This window comes from Meles meles, chromosome 8 (genome assembly GCF_922984935.1).
Source record: "Meles meles chromosome 8, mMelMel3.1 paternal haplotype, whole genome shotgun sequence".
Taxonomy (NCBI): Eukaryota; Metazoa; Chordata; class Mammalia; order Carnivora; family Mustelidae; genus Meles; species Meles meles.
The window spans coordinates 32,730,828-32,750,746 of NC_060073.1; the positions used below are offsets into that span (position 1 = coordinate 32,730,828).

Here is a 19,919-nt window from a genome sequence, read left to right on the forward strand (position 1 = left end):
TCGGAGTCTTGGGATCGAGCCCCACATTGGGCTCTCTGCTCAGCAGGGAGCCCGCTTCCCCCTCTCTGCCTGCCTCTCTGCCTACTTGTGATGTCTGTCTGTCAAATAAATACATAAAATCTTAAAAAAAAAAAGAAAAAAATCTTGACATATTTATCCCCTCTAGCTTCTTTAAACTAGTTATGTATTGTTTTGCAGATTTAATTTCACATACAATTTTTAAATCTAAATTTATTCCAAAACGTTTATTCTAAAATTTTTTAATGCAAAGTTTTTGTTTTTCTTTTGCTTTTTGTTTTTTACTCTAAAAATCACTTGTTTCTAATGTGGGCTGTGTGTGCGTGCGCATTTGCCTATGTGGATTTCTTTAGCACCATCTGAGGCCTGGGGGCTGGCCAGCCTTTGGAGCACTGTTGCTCCAAGGTTAAAGCTTGTTTAGACTTGTCTTTGCTATGATCATCCCCTCCCTGCTTCTTCAAGCCTTGCATGAGAATCAGACTCATTACTTTAAAATGGTTCCTCAGAAGCTCCGAAAATTCTACTGTCCAATTTCAGCAAAAATATCTATCTACCAAATTTTACTAAAAGTCAGGATCTTGCCACATAATTGGGATATTTTCCATTTTTGGTGCACAACCAATATACTAGCTGATGAGAGTGGGGGAGGGAAGGTGAAGGTGGGAAGCTTTATGTTGAAAGTCAGAATATAGGTTTGAAATACTTCTATCAGTTTTATTAATGTTATTCCAAGCTAGACTCTGAATTTTTAATCCTTTCTAACCTATCACCTGTTTGACATTTAGTTGTTGCATCTTACTGTAACCTTTTTTTTTCTTTTTCTAAAAGTATATTTGTGCTGATGTAAGATAGGATTCAGTTTTTGAAGCCTTCTGCAAATGTCATTGGACAGTGGACAGTAAATATCGCTCAAATAACCTGATGTCAGGAAATATAAAAATCAACACAACATTTTAATAACAATAGCTTAAAAAAGTGATAGCTGTTTAAGGAAAGCAGTCTTTTGCTACATTTATGTAGTGACTGGAAATTAGAAACAGAAAATAGGACTTGAAAAGAAATCATTGCTTTAATCTTTTTCCTTTAAACATTTATTCATAAACATATTCTTAAACATTATTCAAGAGAAAAGCTTTTGGGGAAAAGAATAACAATGGTGATGATCATTATATTATCTTACATTGTTGTGCCAGTGTGTAAACCAATTACATTAATTTCCTTGTGTTTTCACTTTTATGAGAACTGCAGTATGCAATAGAAATGCTATCTCATTTCTCTTCCCATGTCCTTTTTAGTAAAAAAATAATCTTTCTATAATTACACCTGTCCTGGGGATCTTTATATTATGACTGCTTTTTTAAAAGTAAAAGACTAAAAGATGAAAATGCTATATTGAAGATTTCTCCATTTAGTGGGAACATACTTTAGAGAGTAGATATGGCTGATATTTCATGGAAATATATATCACAGATTTTCAAATAATAACCAATTGAAAAAGTACAGGTTGAATACACAATCTCTGTTAGAAGACGTGGACAGAAATATGGAGTGTACATTGTAAAAATAACTATTTTTAGTTGAATTCCACTTACATATTTTTCTAATAATTGTTTTCTACAAAAATGAAATGGCATTACTTTAGTGATTTTATTTTTTAAAGTTAGAAATACATGTATTGTACATATGTAATCAAATGTTGGATCATTTATAACACTATGTGTTTTATTACTTATTTTTAAATTATCCTGTCTTCCAGTAAATTAATTCTTTAACGGAATAGTTTCAGCGTACAGTCATTGGAATGACACATGTAGAAGTGCACTATTTTCCTCTGTAAGATATAGTTTCTAGTGACAGCGTCTGGATCTTTTCTTACAGTTACTTGTGGTTTTCTATTACAGGTCTAATTTGCAGATAAATTATTTGTGGACTACTTTGTGTTATTCCTTTGTATATGTATATACTCAAACCATTTGTGATTTTATCCACTAAGATAAGTTTTCAAGTTACTTGAGTTGCTTACAGCCCTTCAGGTCAGAAAATCTAAAAATTTTTCTTTTCATTATTTGATTAAAATCATTTTGAAGTTCATATCTTTCAGTTTGTATTTCTAGACAGACCTATCTATATTCTTTTTCTTTTTTTTTTTTTTTTTGAGATTTACTTATTTATCTGAGAGAGAGAGAGTGAGTGGGGGTGGTCAGAGGGAGCCAAGCAGACTCCCTGCTGAGTGGGGAGCCCAAAGCAGGGCTCAATGATAAGACTCTGAGATCGTGACCTGAGCCAGAATCAAGATTTGGATGCAGAGCACCTGGGTGGCTCAGTCATTAAGTGTCTGCCTTCTCCACGGGTCATGATCCCAGGGTCCTGGATAGAGCCCTCTGCTCTAGCCAGGGCCCTCAGGCTCTCTGCTCAGCGGGAAGCCTGCTTCTCCCTCTCCCACTCCCCCGCTTGTGTTCCCTCTCTTGCAGTGTCTCTCTCTGTCAAATAAATAAATAAAATCTTAGGGAAAAAAAAAAGAGTTGGATGCTCAACCAACTGAGCCACGTAGGTTCCCCATAGACCTACCTATTTTCAAATGTGCAAATCAGCGTAGACCCAAAGTAAAGACATCTTACCCACTTTCTTGCCATAATTTCTTTATCTTTGTAGAAATGAGAGTTGCTTGTTTTAGACACTTATGTGAAATGTGAACATTCAGTGTACCTCCCATCTTTTTTTCTACCTTCTCCCTTTCCTTGTTATAGGCTCAATGTGTAGAAGGGGAAGGGTTTGTGCCAGTAGGAAAGGTTCTTCCTCTTTGCCCTTCTCACCCTATTTATAGTGTTTCTGAGAGAAATGTATTTTGAATCTTATGCTAATTATTAAAGGCATTTAGTAAAATGAAATCCACCAAAGACTAAGAATGAGTGGAATTATTTTACTGCTGAGCATGCAACAATCTGATTTATACTTTGGAAATACCACTCTGGCCATTCTGAGAGTAGAAGCAAGAAACACAATCGGCACAGAATCTAGACTTGCATATGAGATTTAAGGGAGGGAAAATGGGATAGGTCTTTCAAAACTAAAGGCCACATGCCCTGTGTGTCCACTTGGGACAGCTAAGTCTGAGTGGCTAGCACTCATGTCACTCTTACCTACAGATGAGTGCTAGGATGGCTGAAGGTGTTTCTGCTGCATAAAATACGAAGCACCTGCCTTGGGATTATGGCATACAGCTACCTTAGCAGATTTGTCATGAACAGTTTGGTTTTATGACATCTGCTTGTCATTTCAGACAAGTAAGGTCTCCAGTGGGCTAAGTGGCCAAAGTAGAGTTCTTAAGTAGTTTGGACTCTAAGGATTAGATCTGCCCCTGTTGCAAACAGATACTGTCCACAACTGCAGCTTAGTAGGTCAAAGTTCTTAAGGGTGCAACGTAGTATCATGACACATTATGGATTCTGTGATCTGAGTTCAAGTGTTATAGGCTTTTACATGATAGATTCACCTCAAGATTTTTTTATGTTACCAATTAATAATTGATTTTAGACTTTAATAAACACTCAGAAGAATTAGGAAGTTTGTGTGTGTTTAATCCTTTATCAATCATCCATCTATTTATTTATTTATTTTATTTCCTATAACCCCTGCCACAGTGGGAAAATAATATTCATACTATTCCATATTATTTATTTATTTATTTTTAAAAGATTTTTTTTATTTATTTGACAGACAGAGATCACAAGTAGGCAGAGAGGCAGGCAGAGAGAGAGGAAGGGAAGCAGGCTCACTGCTCTGCAGGGACCCCCCTCCCCCATGCGGGGCTCTATCCCAGGACCCCGGGATCATGACCTGAGCCGAAGGCAGAGGCATTAACCCACTGAGCCACCCAGGTGCCCCTATTTCATATATATTAATAGTTATAGCCCCTTTCTGCCCAGATTAGTAGGAATTCCAGTGTTTCCTTGGAATTCTTCTCTTTTGAAGTTTCTTGGTGTCCTTTCCTATTAACACATCTCAGTGGGGGCCATCTCATTGCATTAGTGAAACTGTACTAATAGTGCTAATACCTCTAAATGGAAGGGGTCAGAATTCCAAGTCTGCTCTAGATGCTCCTTGGCTCTGCATAGAAGTATAGGATAGGCAGTTTTGTCAAGACACAGATAGGACTGTGTGACACGCTCCTCCTGGAGAGTAACTGTCTATTTGCCTAATGTTTATGAAACTAACAAGGGCCAGTCCAAAGCTTCTTTCCGGAACAGAGAAAGGCTTGCTCTAAGGAGATTTGCTGCCTCCATTTATAGGCAGAGAAGTGGCTGACGAGTTTAAAATGGCAGTTAAAAAAAAAAGATCAAAATATTTCGGCTAATTGGGAATTTTGTTAGTACATATACATACAACATAAGTATTATGTGTATATATCATATCAATACACACATATAACATAATCTCTAGATTACTAGTATTGAACAAAAATTTATATTTTAGTTGTTTGGTCATGTTTGAATTTACTTTAGACAAATTTATTTTTTTAAATGTGGGATTTTGGACATGGGTTTAATGAAAGAACTTATCCATATTCATTGCCTATTCATCAATTCAATATATAACTATTAAAGCCTCTTGCTTAGGGGTGCCTGGGTGGCTCAGTGGGTTAAGCCTCTGCCTTGGCTCAGGTCATGATCTCAGGGTCCTGGGATGGAGCCCCGCATCGGGCTCTCTGCTTAGCAGGGAACCTGCTTCCCCTTCTCTCTCTGCCTGCTTGTGATCTCTGTCTAAAAAAAAAAGAAGCCTCTTGCTTAACTTTTATTTATATGACATGAATATTTAAAAATACCATATATATAAATTTGCATCTTTATAATTGCCTAGTGTTTATAATAATATATTTCTTGTACTAGTTAAATTACTAAAGGTAAGAAACAAATTATCCCAAATTCACATAGCTTTTAAGTATAGCTATATTATATAGCCAATAATCTCCTTTCCTCCCCATGGAAATTTATATTAGTAGACTAAAATGATAAAAACACATTTCTGTTCTCTTATTTGTAACCTGTAATTTCCGAAGATCAATTTAAGATCAATCAAATTTTATTGTCTCTTTAAATGACATTAAATTAGACCTCACTCATCTGTTTACTGTCACTTCCTATTATTTTGTACTTATTCATCAATCTTTAGGGGAAATCAGAGCCTGTATAGCTCTCTCTGATCTGCATAATGCTCAGCGAGGGTGTGGTCAGCAGGTGCCTCCCCTCCAGATAGACTGACAGTCTTTTTTTTTTTTTTTAGACTGACAGTCTTAACCAATATCCTGCCCATTGTTAATCCCACAGGGTTCTGGCCCTGTAAAGTACAATGGATGTGACTCTTAAAAACTAATGTTAAAATTAAACTCTACTATTTTAAATGTTTAAATCTATTTTTAGGGCACCTGGGTGGCTCAGTGGGTTGAAGCCTCTGCCTTCGGCCCAGGTCGTGGTCCCAGGGTCCTGGGATCGAGCCCTGCATCGGGCTCTCTGCTCAGCAGGGAGCCTGCTTCCTCCTCTCTCTCTGCCTGCTTCTCTGCCTACTTGTGATCTCTGTCAAATAAATAAATAAAATCTTAAAAAAAAAATCTATTTTTACATCATATATTGTGAAGTTTAGTCATTGTTTTTGTTGACTATTTTATGCCTCATTGACAAAGTTTCTTATAGTTAAAATATTAACCACTGTTCCAGGATTTTCACCTCAGTAAATCCATGTGCAAATGACCTTATTTTTTAATAGTCAGGGGATTATATATGCACACGTTTCTCATTATGGAGACATGTTGTTTGCAACAGTGAAATGAAAGACTCAAGGCCCCATGTGGTCACCCGGTCACCCTATTTTGATGAAAACAGTTCTTCTTTTTCACATGAATTAATGTTTTTCATTCATTTTTTTTTAAATGCAGCAGTTGTCCTATAAGTGAATAAATAATCTGTAAGACAACAGAAATTTATAAAGTATAAAATGAAAGTCTCTCGATCAAAACCATTCCACAGATATAACTGCTGTTGATAACGTTTTTTAGGCATATATATATATATATACACACACACACACACACACACACACATAAAAAGATAAATACATACTTTATTTTTTCAAGTAATATTCTGTAATTTGTTTTATTATTTACTATACTGTTGGCCTCTTTCTACTTCAGTACACGGAGTGGAACTTTTCATGGCCATATGTGTTCTGTTATGTTAGGCTTTTGGTGATCTAATAACTCCTCCTTTAGATATTGATAAATACGTAAATACATAATTTGATAAGTAGATTCAGGAGCTAGGCAGGAATTAAAATACAGTCTCTATTTTGCTATTGATTAGCCTAAATTTAAGCAGATGGTTTTAACATGAGGTTAAAATAGCTGTGCCTCCAGGGAAGTGACCAAAGAACTGCATGCTTTCCCTGGAGGACGGTAAATCACGGCCTTGGCAGAAAAGGAGAAGTACCACAACTAAAGAGCTGGAGGGGGGAGAGAGAGAGAGAGGAGGGGGTGAAGGAAGCACACTTATACTGAGTATGATCTCCTAGAATTAGAATTACTGCCACAAATAATATCCACATTTAATTTTTCCCCAGATACTACCTAATAGCTCAATAAGGAGGTTAAGCCTGCCAACACTGTATCCAAAGATGAATTAATGTTCCATTCCCTACATTCTCACTTCTCTTCACCTGTGTCAGCCTGATGGATTAAAAAATGATCTCACTTAAACAAATCTGTTGATTGGTTAGTAAGTGAAATTAAATTATTTCTGTATGTTTATATGTTACTTGTATTTCTTTTGTAATTTATCCACTCATAACTTTGCCTAATTAGCTATGTTCACCTTCTGTTTTTGAGTTGTCTACATTCTTTATGGGTTAAGTGTATTTAAATCTCTACATACAGATATGTAATACATTTCTCTCTGTAATTTATTTTTTAGATTTTCTGGTATCCTTTGTCATATAGTAGTTAAATTTCTATTTAATCAGCTGTCACTTTTTAAAGAATAGTTCCTCAGTTTAGTATCATGCTAAGCAAAATTTTCATATTCTTAGAGTATAAGAATATTTTCCCCCTGGTTTTCCTCTATGGTCAGGAACAAGACAGGGATATCCACTCTCACCATTGTTATTTAACATAGTACTGGAAGTCCTAGCCACAACAATCAAATAACAAAAAGAAATAAAAAGCATTCAAGTCAGCAAGGAAGAGTCAAACTTTCACTATTTGCAGATAGCATGATTCTATATATAGAAAACCCAAAAGACTCCACCAAAAAATTGTTAGAACGATACACAAATTCAGTAATGTTGCAGGATACAAAATCAATGTACAGAAACCTGTTGCATTTCTATACACCAGTAATGAAGCAGTAGAAAGAGAAATCAAGGAATTAATCCCATTTATAATTGCACCAAAAACCATAAGATACCTAGGAGTAAACCTAACCAAAGAGGTAAAAGATCTGTATTCTGAAAACTATAAAACACTGATGAAAGTAATTGAAGATGACACAAAGAAATGGAAAGACATTCTGTGATCAAGGACTGGAAGAACAAATAATGTTAAATTGTCTATACTACCCTAAGCAATCTACACATTTAACCCAATCCCTTTCAAACCACCAGCATTTTTCACAGAGCTAGAACAATTTTATTTATTTATTTATTTATTTATTTATTTATTTATTTTCTTTATTTGACAGAGAGAGAGATCACAAGTAGGCAGAGCAGCAGGCAGATAGGGGGAAGCAGACTCCCTGATGAGGAGAAAGCCCGATGCGATGAGGGGCTCAATCCCAGGACCATGAGATCATGACCTCGGCCGAAGGCAGAGGTTTAAATAATCCGCTGAGCCACCCAGGCTCCCCAAGCTAGAAGAATGTTAAAATCTGTATGGAACTACAAATACCTAAATAGCCAAAGCAATCTTGAAAGAAAAAAGCAAACCTGGAGGTGTCACAATTCCAGACTTCAAATTATATTACCAAACTGTAGTGATGAAGAAAGACAGTATGGGGGCGCCTGGGTGGTTTAGTGGGTTAAAGCCTCTGCCTTCCGCTGGGCTCTGGTCATGATCCCAGGGTCCTGGGGTCGAGCCCAGCATGGGGCTCTCTGCTCAGCAGGGAGCCTGCTTCCTCCTCTCTCTCTGCCTGCCTCTCTGTACTTGTGATCTCTAAATAAATAAAATATTAAAAAAAAAAAGAAAAAAAGTATGGCACTGGCACAAAAACAGACACATAAATCAGTGGAAAGCATAGAAAATCCAGAAATGAACCCACAACTATGTGTTCAACTCATCTTCAACAAAGCAGGAAAGAATATCCAATGGAAGAAAAAAGACAGTCTCTTCAACAAATGATGTTGGGAAAACTGGACAGTAACATGCAAAAGAATGAAACTAGACCACTTTCTTACAATACACACAAAATAAATTCAAAGTGGATGAAAGCCCTAAATGTGAGACAGGAAACCATCAAAATCCTAGAGGAGAACATAGGCAGCAACTTTTTGACTTCAGCCAACCATAACAACTTACTAGACATATTTCCTGAGGCAAGGGAAACCAAAGCAAAAATAAACTATTGGTACTACATCAAGATAAAAAGCTTCTGCAGGGTGAAGGAAACAATCAACAAACCTAAAAGGCAGGGTGCCTGAGCGGCTCAGTCAGTTGTGTCTCACTTTTATTTTGGCTCAGTTCATGATCTCAGGGTCGGGAGATTGAACCCTGTATAGGGCTCCATGCTCATCATGGAGTCCTCCTCCTCCTCTCTCTCTCTTGCTCTCATCTAAAGTAAATAAATAAAATCTTTTAAAAAAAAACCCTAATGGAAACCTACAGCATTGGAGAAGATATTTGCAAATAACATAGCCAATAAAGGATTAGTATCCAAAATATATAAAGAACTTATAATACTGAACACAAAAAAAAACAAATAATCTTATTAAAAATGGGCAGAAGACATGAACAAATATTTTTCCACAGAAGATATACAGATGGCTAACAGACACATGAAAACATCTTAGTATCACTGATCATCAGGAAAATATAAATCAAAACTACAATGATGTATACCTCACACAAGTCAAAATGGCTAAAATTAACAAACCAGGAAACAAACAAACAAACAAAAACAACCAGGAAACAACAGGTATTGGCAAGGATGCAGAAAAAGGGGAAACCTATTACACCGTTGGTGGGAATGGGTGCAGCCACTCTGGAAAACCGTATGCAGATTCCTCAAAAAGTTAAAAATAGAACTACCCTATGATCCAGCAATTACACTACTAGGTGTTTACCTGAAGGATACAGAAAATATTGATCCAAAGGATACATGCACATGATGTTTATAGCAACATTAACAATAAACAAATTATGGGAAAGAGACCAAATGCCCATCAACTGATGAATGGATAAAGAAGACATGGTATATACGCACACACACACATACACACACATGCTAGAATATTACTCAGCCATAAAAAAGAATGAAATCTTGCCATTTGTTATGACATGGATGGACCTAGCAACTAGTATGCTAAGTAAAATAAGTCAGAGAAAGAAATACCATATGATTTTACTCATGTGGAATTTAAGAAGCAAAACAGGTGAGCATAGGGGAAAAAAAAGACAAACCAGGAAACAGACTCTTAACTATAGAGAATAAACTGAGGGTTACTAGAGGGGTGGTAGGTGGGGGATGGGTTTAATAGGGGATAGATATTAAGAAGGGCACTTGCGATGAGCAGTGGGTGTTGTATGTAAGTGCTGAATCACTAAATTCAGTTCCTGAAACTAATATTATATTGTATGTTAACTAATTGGAATTTTTTTTAAAAAATTGAAAAAGAAAAAATAATATTTTTACCCTAGTATTTTAATTTTTTTACTTTTAAATCTTTAATTTATGTGGAACTTATTTTTGTAGTCATATTAGGAGTATAAAAGCCACACTTTCCTTTTATAAAAATTAATTCATTTATTTGTGGTATAGAACTTTAAAACATATTATTTGTGCATAGCACTTTTTTAACCTCATAAATGAATTATTCTGAAAGACTAGATATTCCATAACACTATATATTGAATTTTAAGTATGACTGAATACTTTATAAATATATTATAAATTATTATAAATTATAATTTATAAATTCCTATAGCAGAAATTATAAATTCCTATAGCAGAAAATGCAAAAAGGAAAACCACACCATTGATAGCTTGTATCAGAGGCCTTCAAAATATTGAAAGTGATTATTCCATTTGGATTTTTTCTGATTAGAGAACAAGGTATCTAGGCTAGTCCATAAATAATTAACTCATCTAATCTTGATCCAGGAACATGTTTAATTCATCTTATATTGAAATTAACTCTTAAATCCCAAAGCTTTACAACTTAAAATAATTTAAGTGAGATGGGGAAATAGAGAAAATAATTGAAGAAACAATTTAGGTAGTAGCTAATGTGGATTACAGCCACAGATTTGGAGGATCCAATTGTGTTTCTATAAATATTTGTTTCTGATTAACATAGATGGTCTTTAATAAAAAGAAGAATGATTAAATACTAGTCTAGTCAGTCAAGATATCATATATTCTTCATCATAAAAATTATTACACATTGGTAGATTTTTATTATTCATATAGTTTGAATAATGTCCTGTGAGAAACATGAAAGCTTGATCATGTGAAGGCAGTCTACCTTGGATCCCCCCCCGCTCAGTATGATTGATAAAAATGGACTCTTGAGTATGCATATTGAGTCATGGAGGATGATAATCTATAAATGAAAAAAGTTACTCTGTCTAGAGTTTAAAATCCGTAAATGTTTTCTGAAATAACTTTTGAAAAATAACCTTCCTCAGAGTTTATGCAACTTGCCTGCTTAAGGCAAAGGAGCAGATTCCAAGGCAATGGAGATATTTACCCTTTCATGGCTCAGGAAGACAGTATAATCAAGAAGTTAAGAGCCAGACTTCCTGGATTCAAATCCCTACTCTGCCTCTCACTGTAGTACTAAATAAGATAACCTCTGTGCCTGGGGATTCTTATTTACTAAATGAGAATACTTACAGGATTCTGTGAGTATTAATGGTTAACATAATCTTATAATTATAATCAATATAATTAATATACAAAGGGCTGGGAATAGTACTTGGTGCATTCTGAACTTCACAGTAGGAACTCAATAAATGCTAGCTATGTTTCTTTAGTGTTTACCTAGAGCCTCATACATGAAAGTAGTACTTCTAGAAATGGGAACAGTTGGTGGTGAGTGGCTAAAGTGGCTTTAGCCATATAAAAGGATTTACCACTGAAGAACCACCTTCCCTTTGTCAAGAAGGGCCTTGGTGTGGGTTATTCAGGAAAAGCTGAGAGGGGAGCCTGACTGGCTCAGTTGGTAGAGTATGTGACTCTTGAACTTGGGATTGTGAGTTTGAGCCCTATGTTGGGTGTAGAGTTTACTTAAAAATAAAATTAAATTAAAAAAAGAAAAGGAAAGCTGAGAAAATCAGGGAATTCTGGCAGCCTGAGGAAGTGGCACACTAAATTCTCACATATACTTGACAAATGGTTGAATTCTGGTGAGAAAAATATGGGCATTGATGTGGGGATAGCGTAAGATTTATTAAGCACCTCCAGTGTGACAGATACTGGAAGACGTTTATGTTTACTCATTGATTAATCATAAAAGCAAAAGGAGGAAGAATGATTGCTAGGCTAACTTCTTCCTCACTGATAGTCCATCCACTCATTTGTTTTCTCTGGTCCTATTTCATTCTGTTATCTTGAGTGGACTTTCCCCCTTTCTTGAACTTTACATTGGCTTCTCTCCCCTTTATGCTTATTCCTCTGTCCTAGCAGAAATTCCCCTTAATCCTTCCATTCCCTTGACAAACCTTCCCAGTGTTACATTTTTGTTGCTAAAGAACTCAGAAGAAAAATTGTTATTCTCTACCTTGTTTCTCACCACATAGTCATTGCCACAAGTAGACTCTGTGACTCTTGCCTCAGTTAGCTCTGACTGAAACCCACTATGACAGACATGCCCCTCTGAAATATGTCAACCACACATTACAGATGTTCCAAGACTTTAGATTTCATTTAAGTTTATTCTTTAATCTTTTTAATATGGTTAGTTTACTAAATGTTGAAAAGGGTAATAATGCCCCTTAGTTACTAAAGTCACTGGCTTTTTTCTATCCTTCTTTTCCTGTAATATTTCCCAGTATTTAGTTACTTTGGAAAGCCATCTGTTTTTGGTGAACTCTTCTGGTTTTACTTGTCTCAGACCATTCACTTGAGTTCTCCTTTTTAAGAATTTCTGCCTTTTCCTCCTCCTAAGTATGTTTTCTTAGAGAGAACAATATTGTTTATACCTACTTCTATGCCAGGGGCTGAAAATTTTGTATTTCTACAATTACTACTTGTTTAAATTCAAACTCTGAAATTTCCAAGTATCTATTTGAATGTCAAGTTCCCCTGACACTTTAAATTTCACAATCAATGACATCTATTTATTTGAGTATCCACTATCGGCCAAGCACACCAGGAATTATAGAATTTAGAGATACACAAGACCGAGTTCTTGCCTTAAAGAGCTTAAAAGGGAGAAAGATAGAAAAATAAAACATAAGCAAATGAATAAACAAGACAATTTTAGGTACTGTTAATTTCAGGTACTTACTATCAAGGACACGAAGGTAGGGTATTATTTCAGAAAATGGCCAGGGGGTTGATTTTTGTTGATAAGGCAACTTCCAAACTGTGGAAAGAACCAAGATGCCCTTCAACGGATGAATGGTTATGGAACATGTGGTCCATATACACTATGGAGTATTATGCCTCCATCAGAAGGGATGAATACCCAACTTTTTTATCAACATGGACGGGACTGGAAGAGATTATGCTGAGTGAAATAAGTCAAACAGAGAGAGTCAATTATCATATGGTTTCACTTATTTGTGGAGTATAAGAAATAACACAGAGAACATGGGAAGATGGAGAGGAGAAGGGAGTTGGGGAAAATTGGAGGGGGAGACGAACCATGAGAGACTATGGACTCTGAAAAACAATCTGAGGGTTTTGAAGGGGCGGGGGGGAGGTTGGGTGAGCCTGGTGGTGGGTTTTATGGAGGCACGTATTGAATGGAACACTGGGTGTGGTACATAAACAATGAATTCTGGTACACTGAAAAGAAATTAAAAAAAAAGATATTTGAGTGGTGCCCTGAATGATGAGAAAGATCCAGTCATATAAACATGTGGTGGGAGAGATTTGTAAGAAGGAAAAACAATTGCAAAGGTCCTGAAATAAGAAAGAGCGGTACATTTAAGGGACAGAAGAAATAAGGTCATCATGGTTTGAATATGATGACTGAGGGGAGATCATGGAGAATTTTATGAAGCATGGTAAGGAGTTTGTATTTTACTTTTGGAAAATACTGGGGAAATTTGATCTTGGAGGTGAATGCTGACTCCTGTGTGGAGGAAGGACTGTAAGAGAAGAGGAAACTGCTCAGGAAGCTGATGAAATATTCCACAGAAATTGATTTGTATGGATTATGTTGTAGAGTTGGAAGAATGTAAATATAAGAAATAATAAGATTCAGGATATATATTGGAAATAGACCTGACAAAATATAGTTTTGGATTAGACTTCGGGTGTTAAGGAGAAACAAGAATGGAGGATGTGTCTTATTTGGTCTGAGCCCCAAATCTTGGCCCCATTTATTGAAGTGGGGAAGATTGAGGTGAGGGAATACCTATGTGGCATTAGATAGTTAAATGGAGATGTTGAGTAGGCAATTAGATACACAAGTGAAGAGGTCTAAGTGAGAGATACTGAGGGGGCTGCTGAATTAAGAGGAAGCTCTCATAGATATGACGGTGACTGTAGTGATGCACCATTGGGTCAGAATTCAAAGTCCACTGAGAGGGTTGTGAGCACTGCCTCTGTCTGGTATAGTTGAACTGGTGTGACTGAATTTGAAGGCTCAACAAAGTTGAGAAATGTTAGTTATTATTACCTTTTAAATAAACCATTTGGTTGGTTTGTGGAGAAGCTTTTAATCTATTCACATCCCATTTTAAAAATATTTAGACCTCCTTTTAAAAAAAAAAAATTATTTATTTATTTATTTGACAGATAGAGATCACAAGTAGACAGAGAGGCAGGCAGAGAGAGAGAGGAGGAAGCAGGCTCCCCGCTGAGCAGAGAGCCCCATGAGGGCCCCATGTGGGGCTCGATCCCAGGACCCTGGGATCATGACCCAAGCCAAAGCCAGAGGCTTTAACCCACTGAGCCACCCGGGAGCCACTATTTCATTCTATTTTTTAGGTTCTATGTCAATTCCATATTTTCTCAATTACTATAATTTTATAATAAGTCTTGATATTTGGTAGAACAAGTACCCCACTCTCTTCTTTCTTCTTTGTTCTCTAAAGTTATCTTTCATAGTTTTGACTGTTTTCTCTTCCACAAATCAGATTATGAAATTCTCTGAAAAATTATGTTGAAAACTTGATTATAACTGGACTAAATTTATAGATTGTATTTGGGAGAAAATTGAATCTCAGCATCTGAAAAAATAACAGACTTTTCCAAAATACTAGAAAAATAAAGGATCTCAAGTTGCTGGGGACTTCAGAATGCTAACTGAGATATATACGTCAAAACCAATAGGTTTTCTATATACTATAAGTAACAATTAGAAAATGTTATAGAAAAAATTTGTCTAAAAACAGCAAATTCTAGAAGGTTCCTAAGAAGAAATTTAACAAAAGATTTAGAAGATTGAGGTAGGCAGAAGAATGGCCTTCAAAGATATTCATGTTTTAATCCCCCACGGTGTGAATATGCTACATTATATGGAAAATGGAATTAAGGTTATGTATGGAATTAAGGTTGTTAATCAGTTGACCTTAAAATAAGATTATTCATTACAATGATGTTTGCTGGGGTGCTTGCGTAGCTCAATCGTTAAGTGTCTGCCTTCGGCTTAGGTCATGATCCCAGGGTCCTGGGATTGAGCCCTGCATCAGGCTCTGAGCTCAGCAGGGAGCCTCCTTCTCACTCTCCCACTCCTCCTGCTTGTATTCCCTCTCTTGCTGTCTCTCTCTCTCTGTCAAATAAATAAAATATTTAAAAATAAATAAAATGATGTTCATCACAGGTGTATGATAGCAACAGTTATCTTATCAATGAAAATATCTGTGTAATCTATTCCTTATAGGTTTATAAAAACTACCCTGTGAAACCATTGGAACAGTTGTCTTTGTCGAAGGAGACATTTGCTTACTAATTCAATTTTTAAAGTTTTTTTCCAGATTTTCTAATACTTCTTAAATATTTTTTATAATTTGTATCTAAAAATTATCATTTCTGGTAAATTTTTGTATTTATTGGTATATAAATTAGTACTATGTGCTTACAATTTTTAAATTTCTGTACTATTTTATAATGTATTCTTTTTCATTCCCAATACTTTTTTAATTTATGACTTTTCTTTTTCTTGACCAGTTTTTTTAGAGGGTAACTTATTTTACCATTTTCCTCCCAAAGATTTAGTCTGTTTTTTTTTTTTAATCCTTTCTGTTTCTTTGTTTTTCTATTTCATGGATTATTGCTTTAGATTTATTGTATTATGGGGCACTTGGGTGGCTCAGTTGGTTAAATGTTGTCTCTTGATTTGGCTCAGGTTGTGATCCGAGGGTCCTGAGATCAAGCCCTGCCTCGGGCTCCTCATTCAGTGGGGAATCTGCCCTGCCCTTCTCCCATTGTACCTCCCTCTGCTTACCTACACTCACTAGCTTTCTCTCTAAAATAAATAAATAAATCTTAAAAAAAAAATTGTGTTATATTATTCTAGCCTCTAAAATTAAATACTTATATTAATTATTTTAGATCATTCTTAATATTAATAAGTATGTATAAAGCTCTGTATTTGCCTTTAAGTAAAGCTTTGATTCATTCCACAAATTTTGACATGTAGCATCAGTGGTATGCTGCAGTTGACTCATAGTGCTCGCAAGAGCTGATTGTATGCATCTCTACCCAACTCGACATTTATGTTATGTACCTTGAAATTGGCCATGATGGGGACAGTGGTGTTGGGAGCCTCGCGGGCGCGGCACCGTTACTTGCAGTCGGGCGGTGGCGGCACAACACTGAGCGCACATCGCGCCTTAGCAGCAGCAGCAGCAACAGCAGCGGAGTCACCCCCCGCCATTCACAGCCCCTGCGCTGGTGCAGCCACCCTCGCTCCCTCTGCTCTTCTTCCCTTCGCTTGCACCATGGCTGATCAGCTGACCGAAGAACAGATCCCTGAATTCAAGGAAGCTTTCTCCCTATTTGACAAAGATGGCGGCGGCACCATCACAACAAAGGAACTTGGAACTGTCATGAGGTCACTGGGTCAGAACCCAACAGAAGCCAAATTGCAGGATATGATCAACGAGGTGGATGCTGACGGTAATGGCACCATTGATTTCCTGGAATTCTTGACTATGATGGCTAGAAAAATGAAAGATACAGACAGCGAAGAAGAAATTCATGAGGCATTCCGAGTCTTTGACAAGGATGGCAACGGTTACATCAGCGCGGCAGAGCTTCGTCATATCAATGACCAACTTAGGGGAGAAACTAACAGATGAAGAAGTAGATGAAATGATCGGAGAAGCAGATATTGATGGAAATGGGCAAGTCAGCTATGAAGAATTCGTACAGATGATGACTGCAAAATGAAGGCCTTCTTTCAACTCCTTTCCCCCCCTTCTAGAAGAATCAAATTGAATCTTTTACTTACCTCTTGCAAAAAAAAAAAAAAAAGTTCATTTACTCATTCTGTTTCTATATAGCAAAACTGAATGTCAAAAGTACCTTCTGTCCACACACACAAAATCTGCATGTATTGGTTGGTGGTCCTGTCCCCTAAATATCAAGCTACACATCAGTTTTACGACATAAATACTTGTCCTACCTTAATGATAAGGAAACACCTAGTGGACTCCTCGCAGTTCCATTTGCTCATGATTAATACGCTGGGCTGGCCAGTTTTTCATGCATGCAGCTTGACAATTGAGCACAGTCAGGCATTTGTATTAAAAAAGAAAAATGAAAAAAATTTTAAACTTCTTCAAATGGGTTCTAGTTCAGTTTGTTAGTATAAATTGTCACAGCTGGTTTACTGAAAACATTTTAAATTGGTTTACCTCAGGATGCTGTGCAGAGAAATGGGTGAAGGATAAGCTGTCTAGATGTAGCCCCACTTAGCAGGACGGCCCTCTCGTACTTCTGGGTGCCCCCACACTTGGTAACCATGACACTCATCTGGGTGGCATGCCGCACATGTTGGTTTAGCGTTGTCCGCGTTGTCCTGGAGTGACATGGGTGTCAGGCTGTCACCATTCACACAAATTTCAAAAAACAAAAAACAAAACAAAAACAAAAAAAAAACCTTTACCAAGGGAGCATCTTTGGACTCTCTGTTTTTAAAAAGTCCTGAACCATAACTTGGAGCCAGCAGAGTAGTCTGGGGCTGTGGACTTCAGCACAGGCATCAACATTGCTGATCAAGGAATTACAATTTACGTCCATTCCAAGTTATAAATGCTAGTCTTTTTTTTCCCCCAATAAAAAAAGACCATTAACTTAAAAAAAAAAAAGAAAGAAATTGGCCATGATGGAATATTTAAACAACAGTAACTGGAAAGCCCTAAGAGTCAGGTTTTTGTTTTTTGTTTTTTCCTGCCAGGAAGCTGATTATTTAAAATATTTAGCAGCACACTACTGTGTAGTATTTTCATTGTGGTTTGGTTCTAAATACTTTGTGAAGTTGATTGTGATGTCCTTTTATCCCACAATTTATTTAGAAATGTATTTTTAAGTTTTTAAAGATGTGCTTTGTTCTTCTTTTAAAACTATCTTCTAATTGAAGATTTTTAATTTAATTACTCTTTGGTCAAATAGCATAGAAACAAAGCATGAGGGAGAGGTCTTCTGTGTTATTATTTTATTAGTGAGGATAATTTCAGGAGTAGAAATAATGGATAAGAGGAAGCAGAGTGGAGGAAGAGTCCATGCGAAAATATGTTAAGAGCTGGCAACCACTGAGTGTGACTCAATCCTCAATTTTTTGAGCTACTCCCTTTACAGTCACATGAACTACATATCAGAACTGTCAGTTCTGTAGGAGAGAGGGGGAAGAAATTATCCAATGACTTTCTTTCCCATTGGTCAAATGTTAGCACTGTAGAGCATCAACTCTCCCACACTTCTAGGTTATATGTATGAGAGCACCCAACAGATTCCTGTGAGATCCTGTGCCTCAACATCAACAGGGTAGCAACTGGGTAGAAGTGAGAAGTTTACAGTAGGGGTGGCAAGGAGTCTCTATCAGGCCATGCCAACAGATGGCATAAGGAACCTGGAGCAGCTGCTACGTAGGTGCCTCAGTCTGTAACCAGTGGCTGTAAACTGTTCCTATGATTTCAGAAACAGAACAAGTCACTGCTTGGGCTACTCTAGTCGAAAGGCAAGTGCTAATATCTGGGGGATGGACTGGGCACTATATATACATATTTTTTTACAAAGTCACATTTATTTTAAAAAATCGATAGAGTTCTATGTTGTTCCTTTTGCATTGACATGCTTATTTATTTTAATTACATTATGGTATAAATCACTGCATTTTGTAGTTATATTGTGCTTATGTGTGTTATGAGATTCTTAGGACTGAAATTTATAGTAGAGAGAAATTGACACTTCTTTATTATTTTGAAAAAAAAAAAAGGATGACCTTCAGACCTTTAGAAACATCATTTCTCATATTTCCTGTGGAGCTATCTCCTGGATATGAATTGGCGGTTGCAGCTCCTTGAGTGTTCCTTCAACTTTGTCCTCATCCTTTATCTAACTTTGGTCAGTGGCTACACTTGGGTAGTCACCACTGGAGCAATACAAATAATGTGTGCATAATCTCTCAAACCCAGAATCAACACTTTAAAACTAAGAATGATTATCATTCAAAAAGCTTGGGACAGTTTTTATAAGTAATATATTAATTTTTATGAAAATAATACTCCCTTTTGCTATAATTTGGACTTTTCCTGGAACTTATATTCCTAAAATATAAAATGACGTCACCCCACAAAAAAATTCCAAAGTAGAGAATAAATGATTTAGAGATTAGATTTTCTTTAGGATTACATATGGCACTAATTTTCTCCATGCACACTTAAGGTTTTTAAATAGATTTTATTATTTATTTATAGTGGTTTTAGGTTCACAACAAAATTGAAAGTACAGATTTCTCGTATACGCTTTCTCCCCACACATACAGTGCCTCCCCATTATCAACATATTCCCTTAGAATGGACCTACACTGACACATCTTACCCAGAGTCTGTAGTTTACATTAGTGTTCACTTTTGGTGTTGCATATTCTATGGGTTTGGACAAATGAATAATGATAGGTATCTGTCATCATAGTAGCCATCATACAGAATAGTTTCACTGTCCTAACCATCCTCTGTGCCCTGCCTTTCCATCCCTCCTTTTAACTTAAACCATGGCAACCACTGATCTTTTTACTCTCTCCGTAGTTTTGCCTTTTCCAGAATGGCATAAATTTGGATTCACACAGTATGTAGACTTTTCAGACTGGCTTCTTTCACTTGAAATTATGCGTTTAAGTGTCCTCTATGTAATTTCAAGGCTCGACTGCTCATTTCTTTTTAGTGCTGAATAATATTCGGTTATTCGCATCTACCACAGTTTGTTTATCCACTTACCTACTGAGGACATCTTGGTTCTTCCCAATTTTGGCAGTTATAAATAAAGCTGCTATAAACATCTGTGTGCAAATTTTTATGTACACAG

General features: G+C 36.4%; 1 protein-coding gene and 1 pseudogene across 1 annotated transcript in view; both read left to right on the plus strand.

Annotated features, from left to right (window-relative positions):
* Positions 1–19,919, plus strand: part of DCDC1 (doublecortin domain containing 1) — a 423,366-nt gene that overhangs the window by 116,359 nt on the left and 287,088 nt on the right. The window lies entirely within an intron of this gene.
* Positions 16,204–17,704, plus strand: LOC123947998 (annotated as a pseudogene).